General features: G+C 38.7%; 1 protein-coding gene across 1 annotated transcript in view; it reads right to left on the bottom strand.

The window, feature by feature from the left end:
• LOC121300355 (transmembrane protein 132C-like) overlaps positions 1–24,312 on the bottom strand; it is a 113,693-nt gene that overhangs the window by 83,059 nt on the left and 6,322 nt on the right. The window lies entirely within an intron of this gene.

The raw sequence follows: 24,312 nt of genomic DNA, 5'->3' as shown, positions 1-24,312 counted from the left end.
ATGGGTCTATGAGATTCTTCTGAAAAGGTGGCGAATCTAAACACAGATCTTGTTCAATCAGGTACTTCCGGTCTTTTTTTCATATTTTTACAGACAGAAATTCACCAAAGATGCACATCCATGGTTAAATGTGTGATTTCATAGCCCTGGTACACAAACGGCCCTATTTTAATTGACTTAACAGTGGCAGTATTTAGATTGGCAGGTTGCAGTGGCAAGGCAAATCATTCAAATTAGCTATTTTAAATCGCATAGAAAAACGGTGGCATGACATTATAAAAACGGATCTGACTGTCGAATAGCTGATTTGGTTCAAGTCTGAGCAGAAGCAGAACATAATTTTATTTAAATCTGGAACCTTAAAAATGAAATACCCAAAATCTTGTAATGCAATAACTAAAGTAACAGGGGGGAACATGTTGTACTTGGAGACTTTGTCTCGGATGTTACCCATTCAGAAGGCTGTTTTCCTTTTATGTGCCTTGTAGATTAGACTTAACACTTTTCAATCCCACGTCGGACCAGGTCCGACATTAAAATTTTCCCTTTCCAGTTCGATATCATCAAAAAGACGTAAAGCACAGGTCTCTAGTTGTATTTTCTCCAGAAAAAGCTGAGGAAAAACTCAGGGAGACCGATAGGAGCCGAACGAAACCAAAAAAAAAAAAAAGGGCGTATCTCGTAGCCTCATGCACTATAGAGATAACACGGACATAACAAATGAGATAGCTGCTTCTGCATCCGGCGCTCAAAGAATATCACTGACATTTGCAGAGCTTTTTGAGACGTTATAGTAATAAAATAATGACTTGGGTCGCATTATTGAGGAGTTTGGTGATCAAACAAGTGATCAGGAGAAAATTGAAAATTTTAACAGCGCGTGTGAAAATAAATTGGCAGGCTCTGAATAAATGGACTGCAAAGGGTTAAGTATAAATACATATATTTGTAGCTTTGAAGCTGGCGTGATCTATGGAAAATCCTTTAAATGCCAAGTTTACACAAGTTTCCAAATTTTGATCCAACTAATAACTAATAGGACTGGTCTGCACAGCTGGAAGAGAGGGACAGTAGGGCTGAGCTCTATAGCAGACAATGCAATCCATGTGTGATAAGCTATTTGTATTCTCTCTCTCTTGCAGTGGTATTGAAAACGGTTAAAGATGAGCATAGCATATTACACTCTATCAATTTAACTTCATTTCCACTAGCCTTTTGAAATCAGTTACAAACTGTTGATACACGGTAGAGACAAATCAGAAGAAACATGAAGGAGCCAGAATATCATGGCTATTGGGCAATGCATATAGTTGTGAAAAGGAAAAAAAAAATTCAAAACCTCATTAGCCTTGACTGTACAAAACGGTAAACGACACATCACAGTTTAAACACTGTGCCAAATGCCTGCCATCTCCAGTACTTAGAAGCCTTTAAACAGCCAGGACTCTTTAAATTGCATTTACTGAACTGAATAAGCCACAGAAGAGTAGAAGGGACCACACGGGAGGATTCTGGATAACGTCATTTTAAAGAGTCATTATTCTGTTCTGAAGTGACGCTAAATGCATGGCGATTTTGGCTTGTGCAGCTATATTGAGGTCAAACAATATAAAAAAGGAAGACATGCCATCACCACCACATTATGTGGATGGTATATATGGACTGATTCCTTTGTTCCAACATGTATTCTGTAATTTATAAAAGCTGCATCTGTCAGTTTCAATCATGAAGAACACTACAATAAAGATTTCCATTGAAATGGTAATCAATGAAGACTCACTGCCTTTAACTGCTGCCCATAATGAAACTATACACTACATAATCTTATATATTTAGGGTAAACACTTTGGAGTACCAAACAGGCCTGGGATCAAACGGTGAGAAGACGTATAGCGAAAATGTTGACCCAATGACTGAAATGAGGAAACCCAAAGCCTACTGTTAATATGCCTATTGCTTTATATTAAAACTGCCTATTGTGGAAACTCCTGCCTCCATGATATATTTCATATGGCCCATTGATAAACCTACAATCCTGTTTACCTAACAGAGACTTCGCTAGTGGATTCTGATCTGGGGGAAATGTAGCCCAAACAATCATCTAGACAACCCTGCAGACAAATTTTAGAAATGCAAATACACATTTGCAAATAGTTGACTTTAATGGTCAAAACAGAAGCTGAGGTTTTAATTTTAATGCCAGTCCCCGGTGTCTCATTATTGAAATGTGCAGGACTTTATTTCTGTCAGTTGATATTAATGTATTATAAAATTATGTTTTACTGTATCTGATTGTGTTTTGCACCTTGTGTGTATGTATCACCTAGAGCAGGGCTAACTGTACACTAAATTGATTAATTGGATCAATTAAGATTCTAATAAATACTTAACTGGTCCAATTAAGTAATTTAGAGTACAGTTGGAACAAAAACCAGGAGGGACAGCAGTCCTCCAGGACCAGAGTTGAGTAGCCCTGATTTACAGCAAGGATGTCAAACTCCAGTCCTCGAGGGCTACAGGGTCTTTTGGTTTTCATTCCCATTTTAGCTCTCAATTCACATAATTGATCTAATTATTTGTTGAATTTGACATATTTAATATTTGTCAAGGTTTTTGACATATTTAATATTTGTCAACCAGTTGATGGTTTTAAACATGCACTTGATTCAAGGTACACTACCTATGAAACATTTTGAAGTCTGAAGGGAAGTGTTAAATGTGTCCCGTTAATCACATAATTAGACCAATTAAGTAATCGAGAGCTCGGGTGGAACGAAAGCCAGAAGACACTGCGGCCCTCCAGGAACGGAGTTTGACAGCCCTGTCCTACAGTCTGACCACTACATATTTAAAAAACTATTCTGGTAATTTTTCCAATTTTCAATGTAGCTTTGTAGTGTAAATTCACTACTAGATTATCAGCACTGGGTAGTTTCTCTTTGTCATGTTTTTAGAAGATTCTGGTAGCCTTTTGGTTCAGTATTCACTGGAACCCGGTCAGGTCATCGGTTTGGTGCTGACTGGGAGTGGCTGTTTAGGTGAACGTGTCTTTCGTTCTGAGCAAGTTACTCCTATATATTTGTTATGCAGATCACACTACAGCAACTTGCAGTTCTTCATTCTTTCTTTGTTATGCAATGACAGTCATATATCTTGACCAAGATCAATAAGTGCAATTATTTTTTCCCTTTAAAAAATGAGGGGAAAAGACATCCCGACTACAACAACATGGATGAGAATTTTAATTTTTTTTATGGGCATTAGTAGTCCATCTTTCATCACTTGTTCGATCATGTTTTCTTCTATTCAGCTTAGTGAAGAGTACCGCCAAAGGGATCCCAGCCCCCTTTTACTGCACAGATTCACCCTCACGCTTCTCCATGCTGAAAAGAGAGAGTGATCAAAAGTATACAAGGACAGATATTGGCTTCAGGGTTATGACAACTATGAGTCTAACCCAAGTCCACCTGCTTTACAGAAGGACACTGCTGCATAATGTGAGCATAATTTACCATTTCAAATATAAAACACAGATTTTCTTTAAGAGATTTATGGTAGGGACTGATTTGCAAAGAGCTTGATTAGCACAAGGTGGTCAATCAGAAAGACTTTTAATATCGCTTTGCCAGTGCTTCTCCTTTGTAATCCTGATCAAGCTCCATTAAGAAGACACATAGCGACGAGACTGCTTAATCATGTTCCGATGCATAAATCACAGACTCCACTGTAACAAACTGCTATACATCAAACTGAGAGGCAAGGAGAAATCTCATCTAAACATGAATAGATTTTTTATGTCATTTGCATTGCACAGCGTTTAAAGCATTCCTGTGAAAACAATTGTGATAAAAGACAAGCTGTAAATATTACCAGGTTTTATAGGTCTTCTCCTCTCACTGGACTCAAACCCATTTAACTTTTTTACGGGGAAGAACATTAAAAGTTCACGCAATTAACACATCAAGGATAATTTAATCCAAATACATGTTGCTCTGTTATTGAAAGCAGAAAAGCCTCTTTGCCGTGCAGCTACGACAAGCATAAACTACACAGCATCCCTAAAAGCCTGTACGGTATACGTGAAGAGAAATTTCAAATGAATTATCGTACAAACTGTGAGAAAAGCTTCTGTGTACGGATAAATTAAACGGTGGAAATGGTGACAGAACCTTGACACTGGCTGATAGTTTAGACATAAACAATCGCTCGCTGTCAATGTTTCATAATTTTGAATTGAAAGGAAACTTAAACTATGTCACTTTATTGTCAAGAATGGTCCTAGGAGAAAAAAGTGTCACAAATTTAAGAGTAATCGGTATACAGCTCTTTGTGCTCAAGAACCTGGGCCCCTCCCGTCAGAATGACGTGAATCTGCAGTAGCTTGGTTGAATGGTCACCTAGACTAGCTGTTCTGTTGCTTGGTGCTCTCAGCTTGTGATTTGAGGGCCCAGCCAGCACTGCAGTTTTCCCCTGTCACAGCGGACAATGCAGAGCCAGACTGACAAAGCTCTCCTTGTCGCACACTACCCAGCTCCTTGCAATTGCAAGTCACCAGTCATTCTGCAAAGACTGCGAGCTGAGAGAGAAGTCTTATTTCTGTGTGCCAAATGAACTGAAGCAAGCCCATCCTGGGAGTTAATGGATTTTTTTACTGTTCAAAAGACTGCTCCTGCATTTACAGATCCATTAAAATTGTCTGCTAACTCAAACGAGAACAGTTAATGTCAAAAGGCAGCGACTAAGTACAGTATATTCACTGGCTTACACAGTGTACGGTTTCTGGGCAATGCATTGTGACTTCAGAACTTTCTCGCCCTTCCTTACTTTTGGTCACAGGCCCTTGTAATCCAGCATTGTATTGCAGCTCCTTTCAGATGTGTTGGAATATGCTTCCGAAAATATATGGTGCTTCTATAATTGAAATGTATCCAATGTGTTCAATGTGGGGTTGTGTTAGCAATTTAAAATGTATTAAGAAACTAAGGCTGTTGATTTAATCAACACGAAGCATACCTCGCTGCGATCAGCCCCAGCTGAATTTTTTCTCTGCATTTTACAGTATCAGGGAATCCACTTAAACAGAGCAAAAACAGCACATAACTTTGTATTATACTTTTTACATATAATACAGACACCTGATCTCAGTCTGGGTTTTATCCAGATCGCTACAGATTTAATACATAAAGGATTCAATGACCAAACTCATTGTGATGCATCCGGATATAATAGTATAATACCAGGCAGAATTTAAAGACACGCCAAACCAAGCTATTTTTGGCTTCTGTGCTACTGCTAGACAAATCCCCATTGTCTGAAGGTTTTCCTCTACAATAACACATGGTAAAACTCCGCCATGCCCAGCTGATATCTCACTAATACAATAATAATGTTCTCTCTTCATTTGAATCCCACAATGCACCATTCAGAACACGCCGCTATGTCGTTAGGTCTGAGGTCCATACACTATTAGTCGTTGAAAGCACAAACAAGTTTTGAAGTGTTCATGTTTTTTTTAATTGACCAACAGGCCTCAGTGGCTTGTTATGCACCATTTTTCTTTGGACAGACAAGTCATTAAAAAACACAGCAGTGGTCTCTGTGTGTCTAGCTTAGATCAATGATGAAGCTTAAGATGTCATATAATATCTCCTCTTCATGGTGAGAATGTTCACTCCGATTCATATCAGACACACACATCCCATGGTGATTCTACGGGATAATATAGATTAATACAGATTACTGAATGCTAAGCTTTGCAATTATTCTCTACCGTACATCAGCAATATGGTATTGACATGTGAAACAGTTTTATTATTCTCATAAAATGAGGAATTCCAAAAAGCAAAACCAATTTCAGCAACATACACAAACAGAACTACCATTAAAAGGGATCCACATACTATCAAAGTGTCCAACTTCACATTAACTCACATTAAGACGTGCTCTTCTGCCCTTTTGCTTTTGTAAATAAATAAATTGTTTAAATCATTTAAACCTGTTGTGTACATCCAAAAAAAACATTTTTAGAGAGACAGAGAGAGAGAGAGATAGAGAGAGCGCTATAGTGGAAAAGACTTGTTATCAACAGGAGCTATAGTGGAAAAGACAATTGTTATTAACAGGAGCTATAATGGAAAAGACTATTGTTATCAACAGGAGCTATAATAGCTGAAGCCGCACACTGGAGTTAACAACAGTCTTCCCGAGAGCTATTTATTTTTCCACTATGAGCGGAGTCTCCAGTACAGATTTAATATGAGTCAGAATAATAACAGTGGCAAGGTTGCATAGTAAATATGACTTTATATACTGCATAGCCATAAATATTTGCAAGCCTTTTATTATGCATTTTCGCGGATGAAAGCATTCTATTACTGCTTCATACAACGATGCCAGAACAGGGTGAAAGTGACAGAGACAGTGAAACTACAGTACTAACAGACCACTGAGATGACTGACAGCGACCCCTAGCCATTCATAGCAGAACAGACAGGACAGACAGGAAGTATAAAAACTACACAAGCTAGAGATAATTTCTAAATTATTATTTTTTGGTAAGAAAATATAAAAAAATAGGAGAGTGGTTTTACCGACATTTATCCGATTTATTTCTGTCAAACTAGCTTTACAGATTAATATCAAAAAGTAGCAAGCCTAGTTGACCGACTCCACACCCAGAGGTTATAACCAAAAGTGCATCTTAGGCTATACATTTGTGTGCAACGTTCACGATCCAAATGTAGTGAAGCTGTATTTTCGCAAATGCTCGACAACAAGGTCAGCTTTCAAAAGCAATCTATATCCCTTGGACTGTGTGGTGCAGTTGGCTGTGGGAAAAAAAAAGGTCTGCATTTCATACAACTCATATTTATTGCAAAGCAAAATCATAAATGAGGAGAGATAGTGGGACCCCTTGCTGGATAATTCGAACCAGCATGCTGCCTCTGTGAGCATCTAGGCATCTAAAAAACAGAAAGAAAAAAGAAACAAGCAGCAAACATTGCCAGAGCTGAAGAGTAAAGATTATTCCAGTAAAACTGCTGCACCAGCAGGTTTACAGAGTGAGGTTACTCATGCTTTAGTCACAAGAAGACCAGGCTTCAAGACCCATCAAGAACCAAATTTGAAAACAGATTGACCCACTTTATATAGTTTGGACAATAAAGAAATGCAGCCGGAGGAATCTCAGAGTCTCCACTTAACGCTACAGAGCTGGCCTCTGAAGCCTGCCACGTCATAGGATAGGGATACACTCAAGAAACTCTGCAACGGATCCGATTTGGGAAATGGGCATGAGGCAATCTGAAATACATCTTAAATAATGCTACTCCATGAAGACCCAAGGTTCAGAGGTGAGACTATAAGAAACCAACTCTAGTAGACAAACTTTTTTTTTTTTTTTTTTTTTTTTTTTAATAGTTTGCTATTTGAGCTTTAATAGATAATTAACCTACAAAATCATGACAACAGACAGATACAGTACTAAAAAATACTGGTATCTCACACGTGGTATTTTCTTCTGCGTTTGCAACACAATGTTAATCCAAGTACACTGAAGAAGGCACAAGCCAAAACATTGGTCTACTTAAGCGTTTCTTATATTTTTACCTTGGAATCTTGAAGGAGCGTTTTGGAGTTATGAAGGTTCAAAGTTCAGTGGAATCTGAGAGTTGCAAGTTGCGCCCAGATGCATGCACTTTCAGCCAATCGTAAAAGGGCTCCCGTCAAGTAAACACCACATCTGCAGACAGCATACAAGGGTGACTTTCAAAAGTGCATGTGAACTTGGAATAGCCCACAGGAATACTTACTGACTTTGTCTGATAGATGTTTGGAGGCCAAACATCCCTGACAATGCAACAATAGAGACTCCTGTTATTTAATAAGCTAGCGTTTCTTTACACTATCACAGTATAATAACTCAAGAGATAGTAGAATTGCTCTTAATAGAACGCAAGCTGAATTTTGTCTTTCAGAACACCATTTACCCATTAACACAATGGAACAATAAATTCAACCCAGCCGACATACAGGCAATGGTTTTCCATAAACTTTGTATTAAAAGGTTTTATTTTTTTTTATTTTTGCTCTGGTATCTCTGGTATAGAATCAGCCTCTCTGTGTGTCTTGGTTATTTGCAGATAGCATTGTACAGAGGATTGTTTTAATCCTCTAAAGTATTTTTGGATTAAAGTGTTAAAAGAAAACCCTGAGACTTATTACTTTCTCCCTCCTCACTCCTGCTGCCTCCTGTGTAATTTCATTTTTAAACACTGCCGAAGCTACCTGTGCAATTATTTTTTTCAAACCAAGAGACGTATCCTATTGTAACAAGACAGACGATGGTCAGACAGGTAAACACACTGGAAACATCTGAACTTAGACGTGGGTTTCAGAGCATTGCCATGCTTTTAATAACAAGACAAACCAAAGACATTTAATCCATAACTACAAAACACTTGATAGTGCAAGATCTAGAACGACTAAAAGAAACTCAATAAACACAATGACTGAAAGATTGTATCCATGTCGAGAATGTTGAAAGTCTTGATTCATAAACGTGAGTGGATGATACGGATTCCACCCCAAGTACTAAAGTGTGGCCCATCTCATCTTGGTTCCGTTAAGAGGAGTGTGCTTATGGTGATTCTGCATGTACTGTATTTAGCCTTGCACAGATGGCACTAGTTACAGCAGGTCAAAATATACACTAATCGCTATTTCAGAAATACATTTGAAGGACAACAAAAAGTTCCTTGCTTTTTGGCAGTAATCACCCACTGATACAAAATAACAACACAACTGCAGATGTGCTAAAAAGAAATTCACAGCAATGCCCAATGAGCAAAGCCATCACGTTTTATACTTTAACATTTCTGATATAAACATAGGAAAATCGATTTAAAAAATAATGATGAGTAGGGGGGCTCCCAAGTGGCGCATCCAGTAAAGGCGCTCTGAGTGAGTGCACGATGCGCCCTATAGCCTGGATCACCGGTTCAAGTCTGGGCTACTCCACAGCCGACCGCTCAATTGGTTGAGCAACGCCGGGGGGGTCTAGGTCGGCCAGGGTGTCCTCGGCTAACCGCGCACCAGCGACCCCTGTAGTCTGGCCGGGCGCCTGTGGGCTTGCTCGTTAGCTGCCTGGGAGCTGCATTTTCCTCCTACGCTGTAGCTCCTGGGCGGCTGCATGGTGAATCCGCAGTGTGTAAAGAAGCGGGCGGCTGACGGCACACGCCTCGGAGGACAGCGTGTGTTCGTCTTCACCGCTCCCGAGTCAGCGCAGGGGTGGTAGCAGTGAGCCGAGCCTAAATAATAATTGACCATTTTCAAATTGGGAGAAAATAAATAAATAAATTGGCAACAACTAAATTTAAGAAAATAAATAAATAATGATGAGTGTGCTACACCCTGCACAAGTATTAACAACAAAATCCCACTTCCAAGAGCTTTGTCCCATTACTTCTACTTGTGAAACTGAAATACAAAAAAAAAAAAACACAGTGTTAATTAGTAGACTGGAAACAATACGGTCTGTGTGAAAATTAGAGCCCCATTTGTCTCACGCTGGCTCAAAGCCTGTGTTAAAAAAAGAAAAAAGGTTTAAAAAATCCAGACCTTTTTTTGTTTTTTTTCTATCCCGAGCCGTAAAACCTGGAGCTATGAGTCCACTGTACTGACCAGGTTGCCTATAATATTGTTCTCCGCTGTCTGCCATTGAAATACGGGCAAATTTCCCTCAGGGTCAGTGACAATAGCTCACTAGCAACTTGGCCGCTGGTAATAAATTCAATTTTGAGATTAACTGACAAAACTTCCTGCTGCTCTGTGCTGGAGGAGGTGTTCCAGGAGGGAAGTTCATTTGTTTTACCTTTTTTGCTTCTGTCTTTGCAGGCCATGTTACCCTACCTCTGGGAGCTGCTAAGTGAAAATAGTTCTTCACAAATAAAACTCTGGTTGTCCTGGGAGCCACACGAAGCTGCAATGTGTAATTTTATTGGAGGGAATCTGAGATGTCACAGTAGTGAAACTTTTACGCGAAACATACTATAAAATGAGATGCCAAGTTAGTCCCGAATTGTGCCATGTTTAACTTGGGCCACTTTGCAGATCCGGTTTATCCATTTGTGCATCTTCACCTTTTGTTTGTAGAGACCTTTTTAACCTTTTTTTCTTTACTTGTTTGTAATGTAAAATGTTTTGCTCCGTTGTTTTTTTGTTTGTTTGTTTATTTTATTTTTTTTTAAAGCTGAACCAAATGACAGCAAATTGAAAAATAATTCAAATACAAGCCTGCATTCACCTCGCTGTGGAAAAAAGGAACAACCTCTTTTGTGCAAACAGCAGATGGTTGGGCCACCGAGTCTGAGTGTAAATCACTGGATACTACAGTACTACCAAGGCACTGTCAGTATAGCGTGTTTGCATATGAAGCAGCTCTCACGGCTGCTGAAAATCAAAGCCATTGGAGTCCTTGAATAAAAAGAGATACAATTTATCAACCAACAAAGGAAAACACAGATCTGTCCTGATTTCTGCACCATTAGTTGGGTAGCTCTTTAAACAAGACTCTGTGGTAAAAGGTAAGGTCTAGGGGAATCATCTTATGGAATGCCACTAGGAACTTTCCCTCCAGTGTTTCATGGGGTTTGGGGAATTATCAGCTGTTTGATAAAACCTTCCCCACAACCATCTTTAGTTTTACACTGAAATACAATTGCTCCACAGTTCGCCCTTCTGTGTCCTCGCTTTTGTTAGAAAAGAGACCTGTTTGCTTGCTTCCTCCCTTATTGGACCGGATTCGACACTATGTTGCATTGCCAGCCAAAACCATATGCTCCTGTTCCTGCTTTTCAGCTGTAGTTATATATTAAGAAAGTTTCAAAAGCATATCACACTGAAACTAGAGACTGGTAGTTATTATTAAACAAACCTGTGAAAACTTCAGCTCCACAATAACCACTGAAGGGTTGAAATGATGTAAAGCACTTAAACGTCATTAGGTTTCAATGCAGCTGAGGCAAGTTTAAATCTTATATATATATATATAATATATCATATATATATAATATATATATATATATATATATAACTGCAGGGCAGCCCTGTCTTATACAAAGGAACAGGTTATTGTAGAGACACAAAAGAACAATTCTGCACGCTGAATGGAAGACTTTAACAAGCCTATTAAAGGTTAGTGTTTGGAAGGCTGGGATAAAGCTATTCTCTCCATAGTCAGGCTGTGCAACTGCTACCTACGCTTGGCAGGCCCTTTCATCAGCACACTCATTTTTTCAATCGAAGCCCCACAGTGAACAGAATTGTGCCTTTATTTTTCACCGCCACTGTGCCACAAGTTCCCGTCCTGGACCCTGGCTTGTAACATGAGCTCCCCCCGTAACATCAACAATCTATTTTATTCTTTAAATACTTGGAGGGTTTATATAAAACACAAATTAGCTTTATGTATAGGGTACTGTTTATTTAATTCCACTTTCAAATCTAACAATCTGTACAGTTCAGTGTCTGATGTATTTCAAAATGTATTCAATTATGAGATATTCACACAAGAATACTAAAAAGAAGCTGCAGCATGAACATGCACCACTATAACAGCACTGCCTGTCTGGGGTCTGCACTGATAATCTAAACCGTGTTAGATCGAAACACAGGACAGGATGCATAAGCTGAAAGCACATGTGGATATCAGCACAGTTAGAGCGGCTCTCTTGGCTGCAGAAAGAAAGAAAGCCAGCCGGCCATCGGTTGCTGCAGTTTTCCAGCAATCAGAGCTTGAAATTAGTTTTTTTTTTCCCCAATGCCAAACTGGGTAATGTCTACATGCTCCTAATTAGTTAGCTATAGGCATATTTGCTATTCACATTGCATCCCATTCTAAAAGCGTGCCCCTTCACCACTTTGATTACGAGGCTACATTCAGTTGAATACTGAGAAAATAACACTACCCAGAATGGCTTGTCAGATAGGAAAACAGGTCGTTGACAATTCCAGTTACCCAGGGGTGCCCAATATCAGTCCTAAATGGACACTTCACTGTAGGTTCAGTAGTTAAAACTGAATAGCTAAGATAAGTAAATACTTTAGAATGTATATGAAGGTTAGATTGTTCAATTAAACAATTTTGATCATGGCTGGAACAAAGAGCTGGGATGGAAGAGCTAACTTTGCCCACCCCTGTAATAAGCCCTTGGATACAATTGTCTATCCAGAACCAAGCAACCACAATGAAATATCATCCATTTGCCTTCTGCATCTACCTTCCCCACCACAGATTTATTAGTTACTGGCTCATTCCATGAAAACGGTACGTTCGTTTACACTCATAGTTCATCCCTTTCTGACTAATCAGGAGCAGAACATTTTTGTGAGATGTTTGATCATCAAAAGCCCCTGTGCTTGCTAGTATTCTCATAGTGATTACTTCACCGTGTATATGGAAAAGATTGGAGGGATATTCAAGAGATGGTGGTATTACAATATCTGTTATTTTATTATTTGGAGACTCATGCTTTGCTCCTAATACATAAGAACAGACAGAACTGAAAAGGGCTAACCTTTCTGGAAAGTATTATAACTAGAACAGGCAAATAGAGTGTGTTAGTTATTCGGGCGCTGATGACGCAGTCATGCAGTCTCATTATTTTGCAAGTGCATCTGTGTGTGTTGATGTTTCAATGATTTCAAAAGATGTTTCAGTAGGAGTTTCGCATTCCACTTGAAGGAACTGACTGCTTGAGGCCTTTGCCCTTTAATATTCATTTAAAACAAGAGCTAAATAGAGAGTTAGCATCCGACGTCATAATTACTTTTTGCAAGCAAAATTATTCCTTGACATACAATACAAATCCTCATGACAAATGGAAGTGTATTCTCTGTTAATACTTTGCAATAGCAGCTTTACGCCAATGAGCTATGAGGAAGGTTAACATTACAATGCTAACCTTAAATACACATAATTGTTGCACTTGCTACAAATACTGCCATTTAAAAGCAGGCTTCAGGCATTCAGATCTGTTTCTGCAACAAACCAGAATCTCCACAAATACAGCATTAGTGCTTTGGGAGTCAACACTGGAATAGTCTGTGGTGCTTGTTATTATTAAGACTGGATGGCTTTGTGGGCTAGAAACATGAAATTCGCTAAAATAAATCCATCCATAAGCATTTGGGAAAAATTGCTGTCCAGTGACAGTAAAATCACATCACATTAACCATGCAGGTCCACACACACAGCAGCCGAGACGTTCCAAACAGAGTCAGACGAAAAAGTCTTTAAAAACAGGATGCCTTATCATTCATAATGAGATGTGAGGGACTAAATGCACAGGTGCATGTATACATGCTGTAGGAGACTCTGGAGCAGATCTGGTACTAGATAATTAAGGAAGAGGGACAGCATTTATGTTGGTACATCTACATGCTTCAAGTTTTCAAGTGATTGTGGATCAGGGTTTAGTGTCTTAGTTATGGTGTTGATAGATGCATGCCGACTTTTGCCAACCCATCTTTTAACGTAATCTTCAGGTTTGAAAAAGGCCGACCAATCTGATGAACATGCATGACGACACTGTTGTTAAGAACGATAGTTTTCTGGCATTGGGGTGCATAAAAAAATAGCATTTCTCGCACTTATGGACGTCAAACCTTTACATATCATTACAGTTCATTCAACAAACTTACTGTTAACACTTTACACTTTATCCATTGCTTGTGACACTGCTAGATAAATGGCTCATAATCATTCCTTTTGACAATCTATAAAATCCATCCATTACAGTTTATCATAGCTAAATAAACCAGGGCATTAAATGGGTGCTTCTACTGTGTTATTGTTTTCAAATTATTCAAGTGAAAAAAAGGTTAAGGCATTGGCGTATTTAAGGAACATCAGTGTTCATGTTTGAAATTATTCTTATTAAATTATTTAATTGTTGATCAATAATGGCTTGTAAAGATTGGCCTGGCTGGACTGTCTTATCTAACATTTCCAGCTGGCAGTGGTTCTGTTTAAATACTGTCGAGTGCCAGTGCGGTGGACACACTCCAGTACAGGGCCAGCCTACATTGAAGTGAGCAAGGGTTACACACTGATTGTGTTAGGACTGAAATCCTACATAAGTTCCTAATATTAGCTTGGTAATGAAATCAGGACCACACAGTGCAAAGACAAACATGTTTTATTCATTTGGACAAAACTGCAAGCCAGCTCCTCTTGTAAGAAAAGGTTCCCAGTAGCTGGAACACTGAACAGCTCTTAAAACATTCCCAGCACATGACTCTGCAGCTTCCTTCTGAGACTTAATTGATAAACAACAATGCTGAAAGAGTGGCATAAAACAACTCAAAGTATTGATTCCTTGTTACATCACTTGAAACAGGATTACTTCACTCATTCAACCTTTTAGTGATTAATCCTTGAAAGAAAGATAAGGTAGCAATCAATACCATCAGAAAAAGAAATAATTTCAATACCTTTTACCAAAATAAAAATGCATACAGTACACAGACATTCCTGGGTTAGTGCAGCTATCGTTCCTAGGTTTCTAAATCGTTTTTTTATTTTTCTGCAGTGTTAAAGGGGCTTGTGCAGGTGACCAATCAGACTAAAAGGGCATCTCGATTATTCCAAGCGGTATTAGGATTATATCAGGTCGTGCCTTGTCCACGCTCCTCCCCATCCAGAACTGTCCCTAAGAAAGTGGAATGGTGTCAGCAGGCATGCATTTATAAACTGGGTTCCACTGTACAGAAGTGACCCCTTAATTATCAGTGAGCTATCCAAGTGGATGACACTGGGTGGCCTGTTAAATCCGAGAGAGATTAGTTTCCTGTCACAGTTGGTTGTCAGACTCTAATTGAGGAGAAAGGAACAGTCATATAGTACCGAAATCACTTCACCTATTTTAGCACTTTTCTAAAGCCACTGCACATCAATGAAAGGACAACTCTGTCCTTAAAAGCATTAACAAAAGTGCTCAACATTTTAAGAATGTCTCTGGCTTTGCTTGCAATGTCCTTTTATTAGACTGAATGTTTCTTTTCACAGAACAAGAAGCTTTATCGGAGTCTTACATTCCCAGTTTCTCTGATGATGGAGGGAAATGTTTTCGCTAAACAAACAAATTCCCTGCAAGAGATTCCAGCTTGCTAACAATGATCTGCCTCTGCCAGGAATGTAATCAGCACTGACTCTAGCAGAGGACATGCAGACCCAGGCAGCCATAAACTCAACCCCAGGTCCTCTGATGGACCACAGCCTCCATGGGAAAGTGAAAAACATTTGGGACAGAGAAAGAATCAGAGGAAAGAATCTGGAAACATTAAAATGAGTGGTAAAGGATGGTGGCAGCTACTGATGATCTGTCTGAATACAAAAGAGCAATATTAATTAGCTAAGCTTGTAAACTGTGGGAATTTGGAAGCGCTGAACAAAAGCAGGACTGGAGAAGCAGTTGAAAACAGAGGCACCATATAGGTTTTTTCGCTATCAGGTGATTAATTTGTTTGGCTGCTATGGCATATTGAGAACTGTAGGATTGGCAGCTCTGGAAACACTCTGCTCTTACAGTTGGTACAGCTTCTCCACAAATCTCTGTCAATATTAAGCATGGGAAGACAATCTGAAAGTCTGAGTTAATCACATACAGTATAAAAGACACATCCCCGATTCCTGTTTTCACAGCGCTGCAGTGGAAATTTAATGCCAGATAACAATGCCCATACATTACATTTCTGATAGCTTCAAAGCCTGAATGGCATCAAATATTTTATTATTTACTCTTACATATACTGACTTTAAATTGTCATTTTCAAATTGTTCAAGAGAAAAGATAAATAAATAACAGTGTAATGAATGACTGCCTGTCTGTGTAAATATTTCTAGAAATGGTAAACGCTGGCATCGTTCCCAGCTTTTATTGTTTTGCACTGTCAAGAGCCAGTGTGATGGACACACTCCAGTACAAGGCCTCTCTGCATTTTGCACTGTTTTTTGTAAGGATTGTGTAATCAGTTACTTATACTAGATTTATAGTGAATGGGCTAGAAACAGACCTCACGGTACAAAGGACATACAGAATCACAACATGGCAGTATGCTGATCCTGCAACAGCAGGGAACTCTGTACAGAAACCACCTCTTCTTGTGAAGAACGCAATATGCCTGCAATGCTGCTGCACTATTCCATCCACCTTATTATTCAGTCCCCATGTCATTCAATTGATTTGCTCAATACATTTACTGCTTTGCTGTTCTTAATTTGCCTTAATGCAGGACTGGGGAGGAAAAGACAGGGACAAAGTCAGCCCTGGCCAGCCTCACATCCCAGGACAGGTACCAAGAGCTTTTGTCTCGAAATAGATGATGTTGCCAGGATTCGGAGAGTCAATGGCGGGGCAGTTCAGCCAAAGGCGACTCATTTGTGCTTCACTACTTTTCAATATAGAAGCCTACCTTCAAACAATGCTTACTTTGGGGGAAAAGGGACACAAATCAATGTGTGCTGCCTCAGGAAGGGAATGAAAGACAGCCATTACCAACAAAAACAAGGTAATAAAATATCACGCTGAAAAGGAAATTAACAAAGGAAGAACTTATATTTTGGCCAGTGAGCTTTTCTAAATGAATGCAGAGATGGCAGAAAACAGAGCTATTTTGAAAACAGTTTATTTGGGTGCCTTTGATGTTTTGGGTATTTCCTATTCAATTTTTTTTTTTTTTTTATATATATTTTTTGCTTTCACCTCAGGTTCAGGATCTGCGTTTCATTTTTAGTCTCCTGCCATTGACACATGCAGCCCAGGTTACAGGATAGAATTATTCTAGTGATTTGCCACTTTGGCTAAAGTTTTGCAAACCATAAACAGCAGGTCCCTAGAAGGTGCTAAAAAATAAGAAAAAACTCAACATTTGAATAAATGCAGTAAGAACTACTTGGGATGATGGCAGACATCAATGTATGAGGGCAGTACTCTGACTACTTCCTCTTTAATATTCAGTCCCTTCCTGATGCTCGAAATAAAATACGAACACAGAAAAAGGTTACTGTTGTTCATATTTCCTGAACAGCCGGCCTGCACTTACTTTGAAATTACCCTGTAGCACAGTGTAAAGTAAAAGCAAACCTAGAAGGGTGTCCTTCTTTGCAGAGCATTCATTTCACACTGGGTTACACAATAGACAAAACAGCATGCCTAAAAGCAGCACACAAAGTCTGCAAAACACTTTGAAAATAGTTGCAGGCTTCTGTCCAAACAGTTTAAAGCTGCAGTGTCCATATACTTAAATCCTTGGCTACCTTTTCATCTTCAACTGCAGTGATTGTACTCTGTGTTGATTTTAGCCTCATTAGAACTTCAATGCTCATGCGGTTCCTAGTTGCAGTCATCCCAGAACTTTGTCTTGTTGGTTCACAAACTTCTAGTGGAAGTTTGTGAACCAACCCTAACCCTAACCCTAACCCTAACCCTAACCCTAACCCTCAAGTATCTTGAGTTTATCAATGACATGGCAATGATGCCAACACAGGTGTAGGTGGACAAGAGCCTAATTTACTATGGGTTTTTGTGTAATTCTGAAGCAAGATGTTTTGTGATCCGAGAGTTTAGACTCTGCTACAGGTTTTTCTAGTGGAGAACAGTGGACTGTATCACCCAAACAAATTGAGGGAAAATGCATGAGAAAGAATCTTCACAGAAAGTCATAGATGGAAAATAAGATGGTTAATTATAAAAATATGTGTTCAAATTCACAAGGACCCTCAAATAGCACTACCCCTTCCATTTAGACCTGTCCTGATGGGAAGACAACATGACGTCCTGACTTTGAAGATTCGCTCCAGGTAATTAAGATTAAACAAACAATGTCTAAAGAGGCTGCTCTGAATAAACGTTAAATACTCATTATCTCGTCAGGGATTTGAAACAAGTGAACGCATTTGCAGTGATTGAATATAAAACCATTTTCAGCCATTTTGTTCAGCTTTTCAATTACAGTACTGAAAAGAACAGACGCTCAATGTGGAGGCAGAGTTTGTATTCCGCCAGACAGTAATTTGCATGATTGAAATGTAATTCATGTTTGTGTTTAGTTTTCAGCTGTTCATTACAGCTGCAGAATGCAATAATGGATAGGTGATGTGTGTGTGTGTGTGTGTGTGTGTGTGTGTGTGTGTGGCTTTTCCACTACCCAGCTGAAAAGTTGCCATACACCTTGTGAAGTTCGTCTTCTTGACATGGAAGGTAACCCAAACAACAGCGGGAGACACAGCTGTTGGAATCCAGACTCTGCATTCACTGGACAATAGAGCATGGGCGAGGTTCATTGACAATTTTCTGCCGTTTGAAATGAAAAGACCAAATAAGGACTGGCCGATTTATCTCAGTAAAACCAGCTGTATCACAGTTATTTTATTTCCATATGTTTTCCGAGCCAAAACAAAAGACAGCAGGCTGGCTGGGTACAGGAAGCGAGTCGATAATATGGTTAGTTCCAATTCCAATTATTAATTTTTTTGTACTTTTGCAGTGAAATTTGAATCCCGGTCAAATCTTTATACAAAGTGGCTGTGACTTCTGAGGAAACAGCTTCAGGGAGATATGATTTAAAACACCTGCCTTATAAAATTACACATTAGAAGCCATGCCAGCTATTTTTATCATTGGCTCAAAGCCGCCTCTTACACGCAGGCTTCAAACACAAAAGGCGAAGAGATATTAACCTCTGACACTTTTATTAACCAATAAACTTCAATTGTTTCTTCAATTCAACAGCACCATTTGTTTTGTCCATTACAGAATGTACTTCCTTTAGCAGATTCCCAGCATAAGCAGATTCAATACATCAACTTTAACGACCGTTTCCCACACTACTGGGCACAGGCGCTTCACAGATCCAGTGGAGGTCCGGCAATAAAACTCTACAGCAGGTACTAAATGGGGTGCAAAGGTCCTTTCTACAGGGTGCTCCAGTGCATCTTACTGAGCAATAATTCCTGCATGGTGGGAACTGACCACTGATAAAAATCTATGTGGGAAGCTCAGTGGGCTAGACAGGAAGGGAGCTTGGGCAGGAAACAGACTGTTTGGGATGTGTTTACTGAACATCAGTATTCCAGTTCTTATCTATGAAATATCGTCTCATTGACTTTCATTAAAAAAACACTGTTCAGAACATTAATAATTTTATCTTTAAATCTTCTGAATCTGAAGGGTTACCAATTAAAAAAAAACAACAAGTGTGTGTGTGATATATATATGTATATATATATATATATATATATATATATATATATATATATATATATATATATATATATATATATATATATAATCCACTTGTGTCCTGGGACAGAATAATAATCCTTTTATATAATTCAGTTGCTTTTAGGCCAGTTTGCATGCTAAGGTTAAGAGGTCCTTTGTCCAGATACTGGATTTTATAAATACAATGCTCATCTAGCACTAGCAGAAAAAAACCTCTAGTGTTTCAGACAATTTAGTGTGGCCTGAAGGATAATCAATTCAAACAAAACGGTGCCCAATTACAAACCTGTCAACTCATTTGAAAAGCATTCTCTTCTCAGATTTAGGTAGTGTACTCGTGTCTAGTGTACTGGTATGTATGAATTTTGTAGCTGGCTACACTTCTTGTGCAATTTTTACAGAAATGACTTAATACTTTGCAATCCATTTCTATAAAGCACACCAAACCTGTCTGTTGAATTCAGTCGACTACCTGCTTCTACTCCTCATTGTCCCTGCAGTCTTTATAAACCCATTACCTGCCTCAGTGCACCAACTACAGCTAAATAATGTAACTTAGCAACTGACATATGACAGGTTTTAAGAAGTTAGACAATCGGGTCTTATTAAGAAGAATATCCTTGGATTTTTGCAAGAAGTAAGGAAGCATTGCCAACGTTCTAATAATCCAAATGGATTTCCTCTTTACCACACAGTAAATTTACAAAGCAATTTAGCAGTTTGCCCACCTTTTACCATAGTTTACCATGGTTTTTCCATTTCTTTTTGGTTTACCATACCTCCCTTTGCTTTACCGTGCTTACCTTTGCTTTACCATTCTTTCACTATGCTTTTTACACTTTGCTGTGTTTTTACTTTGCCGTGGTAAATGTCTACAAGACAAGCTACCCCAGCAATGTTTGCAAAGACAGGCTTGCTCAAACTAGAATCACTAAATATAACACAATGACCTTGAAAGAAACTGCGGTGGGAATTTGAATATTGTAAAGCCAACGATGCTTGAGAATACACATGCTCTCAGTGTTATTGTGGTTCTGCCTGCTAATGAGCTTTTGTTTTTTCAAATGTTCACTCCAACAACAATCAACAGAATGTTGATTTTATTATATTATTCATAGGGAGGCCATCTCTTTATCCATCTCCATCTCTTATCTCAGATTGCAGCAATGTTTTAGATTTAAATTTCACATCTGTATGTATTAAAATCTAACCTTAGAAACAATGAAATAGAATACCGGCTACTTTCTAACCCAGTACACTGTAAATACGAGCACTGCTTTAAAAGCTATACTTAAATTCTAGATTGTGTGAACTAAGCGCTTAGTGCTTTTCATTTTTAAACAGCATGATAAAAAAAAAAAACCTTTTAGGCAGTTTCAGGTTCTGTAAATTATCAAATGTCACATGACTGATCAGTCATAAATTTGAGGCTAATATCTGACTTCATGTAGCAAATCCACCATCTATTTTTGAAACTCACTATAAATCTTTCCCATGTATCTGATTCACCAAAAAAAAGAACCAAAACAAAACATCAAACAGCAGTCAGTTTTTTTTTTTTTTCTTTTAAATTTCTTACTTGTTTAATAAAGAGTCCTGTGACTCTGGAAGATAAGAGGCTGTCAGTACTCCACTTTAAATCTTTTTTATATATAAAAGGCAGAGAGGACAGTGAACGTAGGCTGGGTGTCTGGTTTCCTTTACTCCCTGCTAGCACGCCTTTACCCCTTTTGGACAGTATCTCCAATGGAAAAAAGGGTAATTTAAACCCCATGCTCACATCTATTCTACATTTCTTTGCTAGCAGCTGTGCCCAATTATACTGTGGTTTCCTGGTCTGAGCCTCTGCTTTTGTAGCAAGTTATCTATTGCTTATCTCCTAAGGATTGTAAGCTCTCAGATTACCAGGCTCTCTGTCAGGCTCACAGGCTTTTCTCTTCAGCAGTGGAACATCTCCTCAATTATAACTGCGCTCACGTTTTTCTGCCCATTCAATAAAAATAAACTGTAATAAATGCAAATACCATTTGTTGTTGAAAAAATCATTCTGAATGGTCTGTTGCTTGTTTAATCATTTTTCTGTATTGCTTAACTGTCCATCATCTTTTCTGGCTCTTCTTCAAATCATATAATATTGAGAGATTTCAACTGCTGAAAATGTGTCGTACACGAACGACCTCATAGCTTTTCAAGCATGACAATTTTAGCCGAAAACATTTCAAATTAATGTGGACCAGGTATAATCTTTTTAATGCATCCTTTTTTAATTAGGATATTATAAAGGGAAGCCAGGGCACAACAGTTTGTTACGGACGTTTTTAATTACCAGTATTGAAAAATCACAAACGCTTTTTAAAATAAATGTCAGCACCCATCCAAGTAGTCTGCAAAATAAAGACAAAAAAATCTGCCCATCAACTAGAAATTAATGAAAATTAGCAATAAATTGTTGCATCTGGAAAATGTGGTCATGCACTCTTTCTAGTAAAAAATTCAAAACTATCCTAATACAGTAATCCATCGCTTAACCGACTGCGGTGGAAACAGAGTAAAAAGTCGGATGAATGCATCCTATTTTAAATACCATTATACACAGCTGAAACAATTACTATATCCACACAATTATTGTGATGTGATTCAGCTTTTATTAGGGAGCTCCCCATAATCCCTTGTTTAGAAATATACAGGGTATTAATGCTAGTGACAGGGTAGCCGTCTGCAGTGTGGGTGCGTGCATTCGCTGCTGACTGGCAGGCTGGAGATCGAGACGAAGATTGAAGTTGATCCACCCCCCCGCAGGCAAACAGGATTTATTGACATATCGTATCGACACACTGAACAGCTCACGTCACACTACCAGCAATGGTTGCATACAGAGCACATACAACACAGTGAAGGAAAACTTTGCTAGGCTCTACAGTATCTGAACTAATCTTCTCTGTTCAATAACAAACTAACATTGATGAAGAGCTTGCTCATGGCGGATATGTGACGTGCGGATATGGGATGGTTTACTGTAGTGAGAATCTCTCAGCCCCATGCTGCCTCAGTTTGGAAGGGATTGTGTGTTTTTCAGGAATCGCTCATCTGTACTGAACCATAAACTAGAGATGCAATTTACTGGGGCTGCAAAGAGACCTTTTTATACAGCGCAGGTGCACAGCCGTCATTACAATATCTCATGTTCCCTGGTCTGCCTGAATTTAAAACAGAACTCATTATTGTGTTCTTTCTGCTTAGAATATAGAGTACAGAAATAAATTACAAAAACAAAAAACAGTTTGAATTCAGTGTGTCCGAGTATCGGCAGTTAGGAAAGCATAAAATTTTTTCGACTGGTTTTTAGCTGCACCTTTTACTTTTTTTTTTTTTTTTCAGACCTAGAAGCAAATTTTACTGGTATTTCCAGCTGCTCCCTTCAAGCCAGGGAGGAAAATATGTTGTTTTAGTCCAGGTACCGAGGACTCATTTCAAAATCCTACAGTAATTGCTCAACATTAAGTAGGCTGGCCTGTACACTTCAACATGTGTTGACAAGCCTGGCCCTCCGTTTGGGGGCTTTACATGTTTTTTTTTTTTGTTGTGGTTTTTTTTTTCTAGCTACTGTGCCACCTACAAACCATTACTGTATGCATTACTGACTTTCATGAACCCTACTGGCTTTCAGAAAATTAATTGCCTTGCCCAAGCTTCATATAAACAGCACTAGGAGATTATTGGTACTACACCCTTAAAACCGTATCTCCAATAGCAATGGTAGCTCAAAAAATACCACATGTAGGATTCTACCACTGTCATACCTTTTTATATTATAAATATTATTTATTAAACTATCTTAGTACTTCCTAATGTGCTAAAGCCTGATTAATCTTCCTCGTGGATTGATTAATGGTCCAGTACTGGTAAGAAGCAGCTCTTGTAATTCTGTAAAATAATCTCTGGAATGCTCATTTAATGCAGTATTCCTTATTATACATAATTCCTCCAGTGCTGTGAACATTAGTCAAGCTAAATCCTTCAGATAAAATCCTTCAGCTTAGTCACACCTGACTCCAGTTACCTCCCCTCTCCTGTAGCTTTGAATATTCATCAAAATAAAAAAGACCCACTGTTCGAGTGTTCTCCAGTAAACTGACCAGATGAAAGCGATTCAATTAACTGGAACCCACAGTGGCCTCATTCTTTGAAAGCAGAAGCTGCTTATAATGATACTCTGGTGCAAAAATGGTGCTTTTGAGACAATAAACACCCCAATATTTGGCCATTCTTTGATTGTCCATACATACAATTCTGCTGCTATATCTAGTGTCTCTGTGCCCTCTATATTAGTATATAAAATTGTATAATATGGAGGCACACATGAATCAAAAGAACTGACACAAGCTACTCATAGAGCTCACACAGAACATTTTAGAAAAATACCACTGGTAAACAAATTGAATCCCAGTGTAGTGACCCTATTACAAACCAGAGCATTTCCAGCACAATGTCAAACTCTTATCCCACTTCTACCAATGAGACACACCAGTATAGCTGCCCTACTACTGCATTGGCACAGATCATTGGCAATGGCTGCGAAATGCAATAAGTCATTAATTTGCGTGCATGCTTCCAGTATAGCTCCCCAGAGACAATCATCTTACAATGACCCTGGATAACACTCTGGTGTGGGTTCATGTTATTGTACAGGTGAAAAAGGTCTATTTTGAAACAATTTCCTACAACGGAAATACATTCACTGCAAAATCCTGGGATTAAACTAATGACTTTTGTAAGGGCAAGGCCGTGAGAATAATAATAAATTGGAATTCAGGATCAGTAGACTTACTGGTATTAAGCCCCCCAATGGTATTCATGGGTCTGAAGCAGGAACAAGGCATTAAAACCAGAACAAAGCAGTGACTAAAAAAACTGCTGAGCGTCTCTGATGCTTACGAAGCATAACCCAGGCAGCTCCACTCAGTGCCTTTTACTGCACTGATATCATTACCTCTGTTAGGAAAGCACAGCTGCCAAGCCTTTTAAAAGA

This window comes from Polyodon spathula, chromosome 25 (genome assembly GCF_017654505.1).
Source record: "Polyodon spathula isolate WHYD16114869_AA chromosome 25, ASM1765450v1, whole genome shotgun sequence".
Taxonomy (NCBI): Eukaryota; Metazoa; Chordata; class Actinopteri; order Acipenseriformes; family Polyodontidae; genus Polyodon; species Polyodon spathula.
Note: the sequence above shows the minus strand (reverse complement) of the source record. Positions and strands in the feature narration are given on the sequence as shown.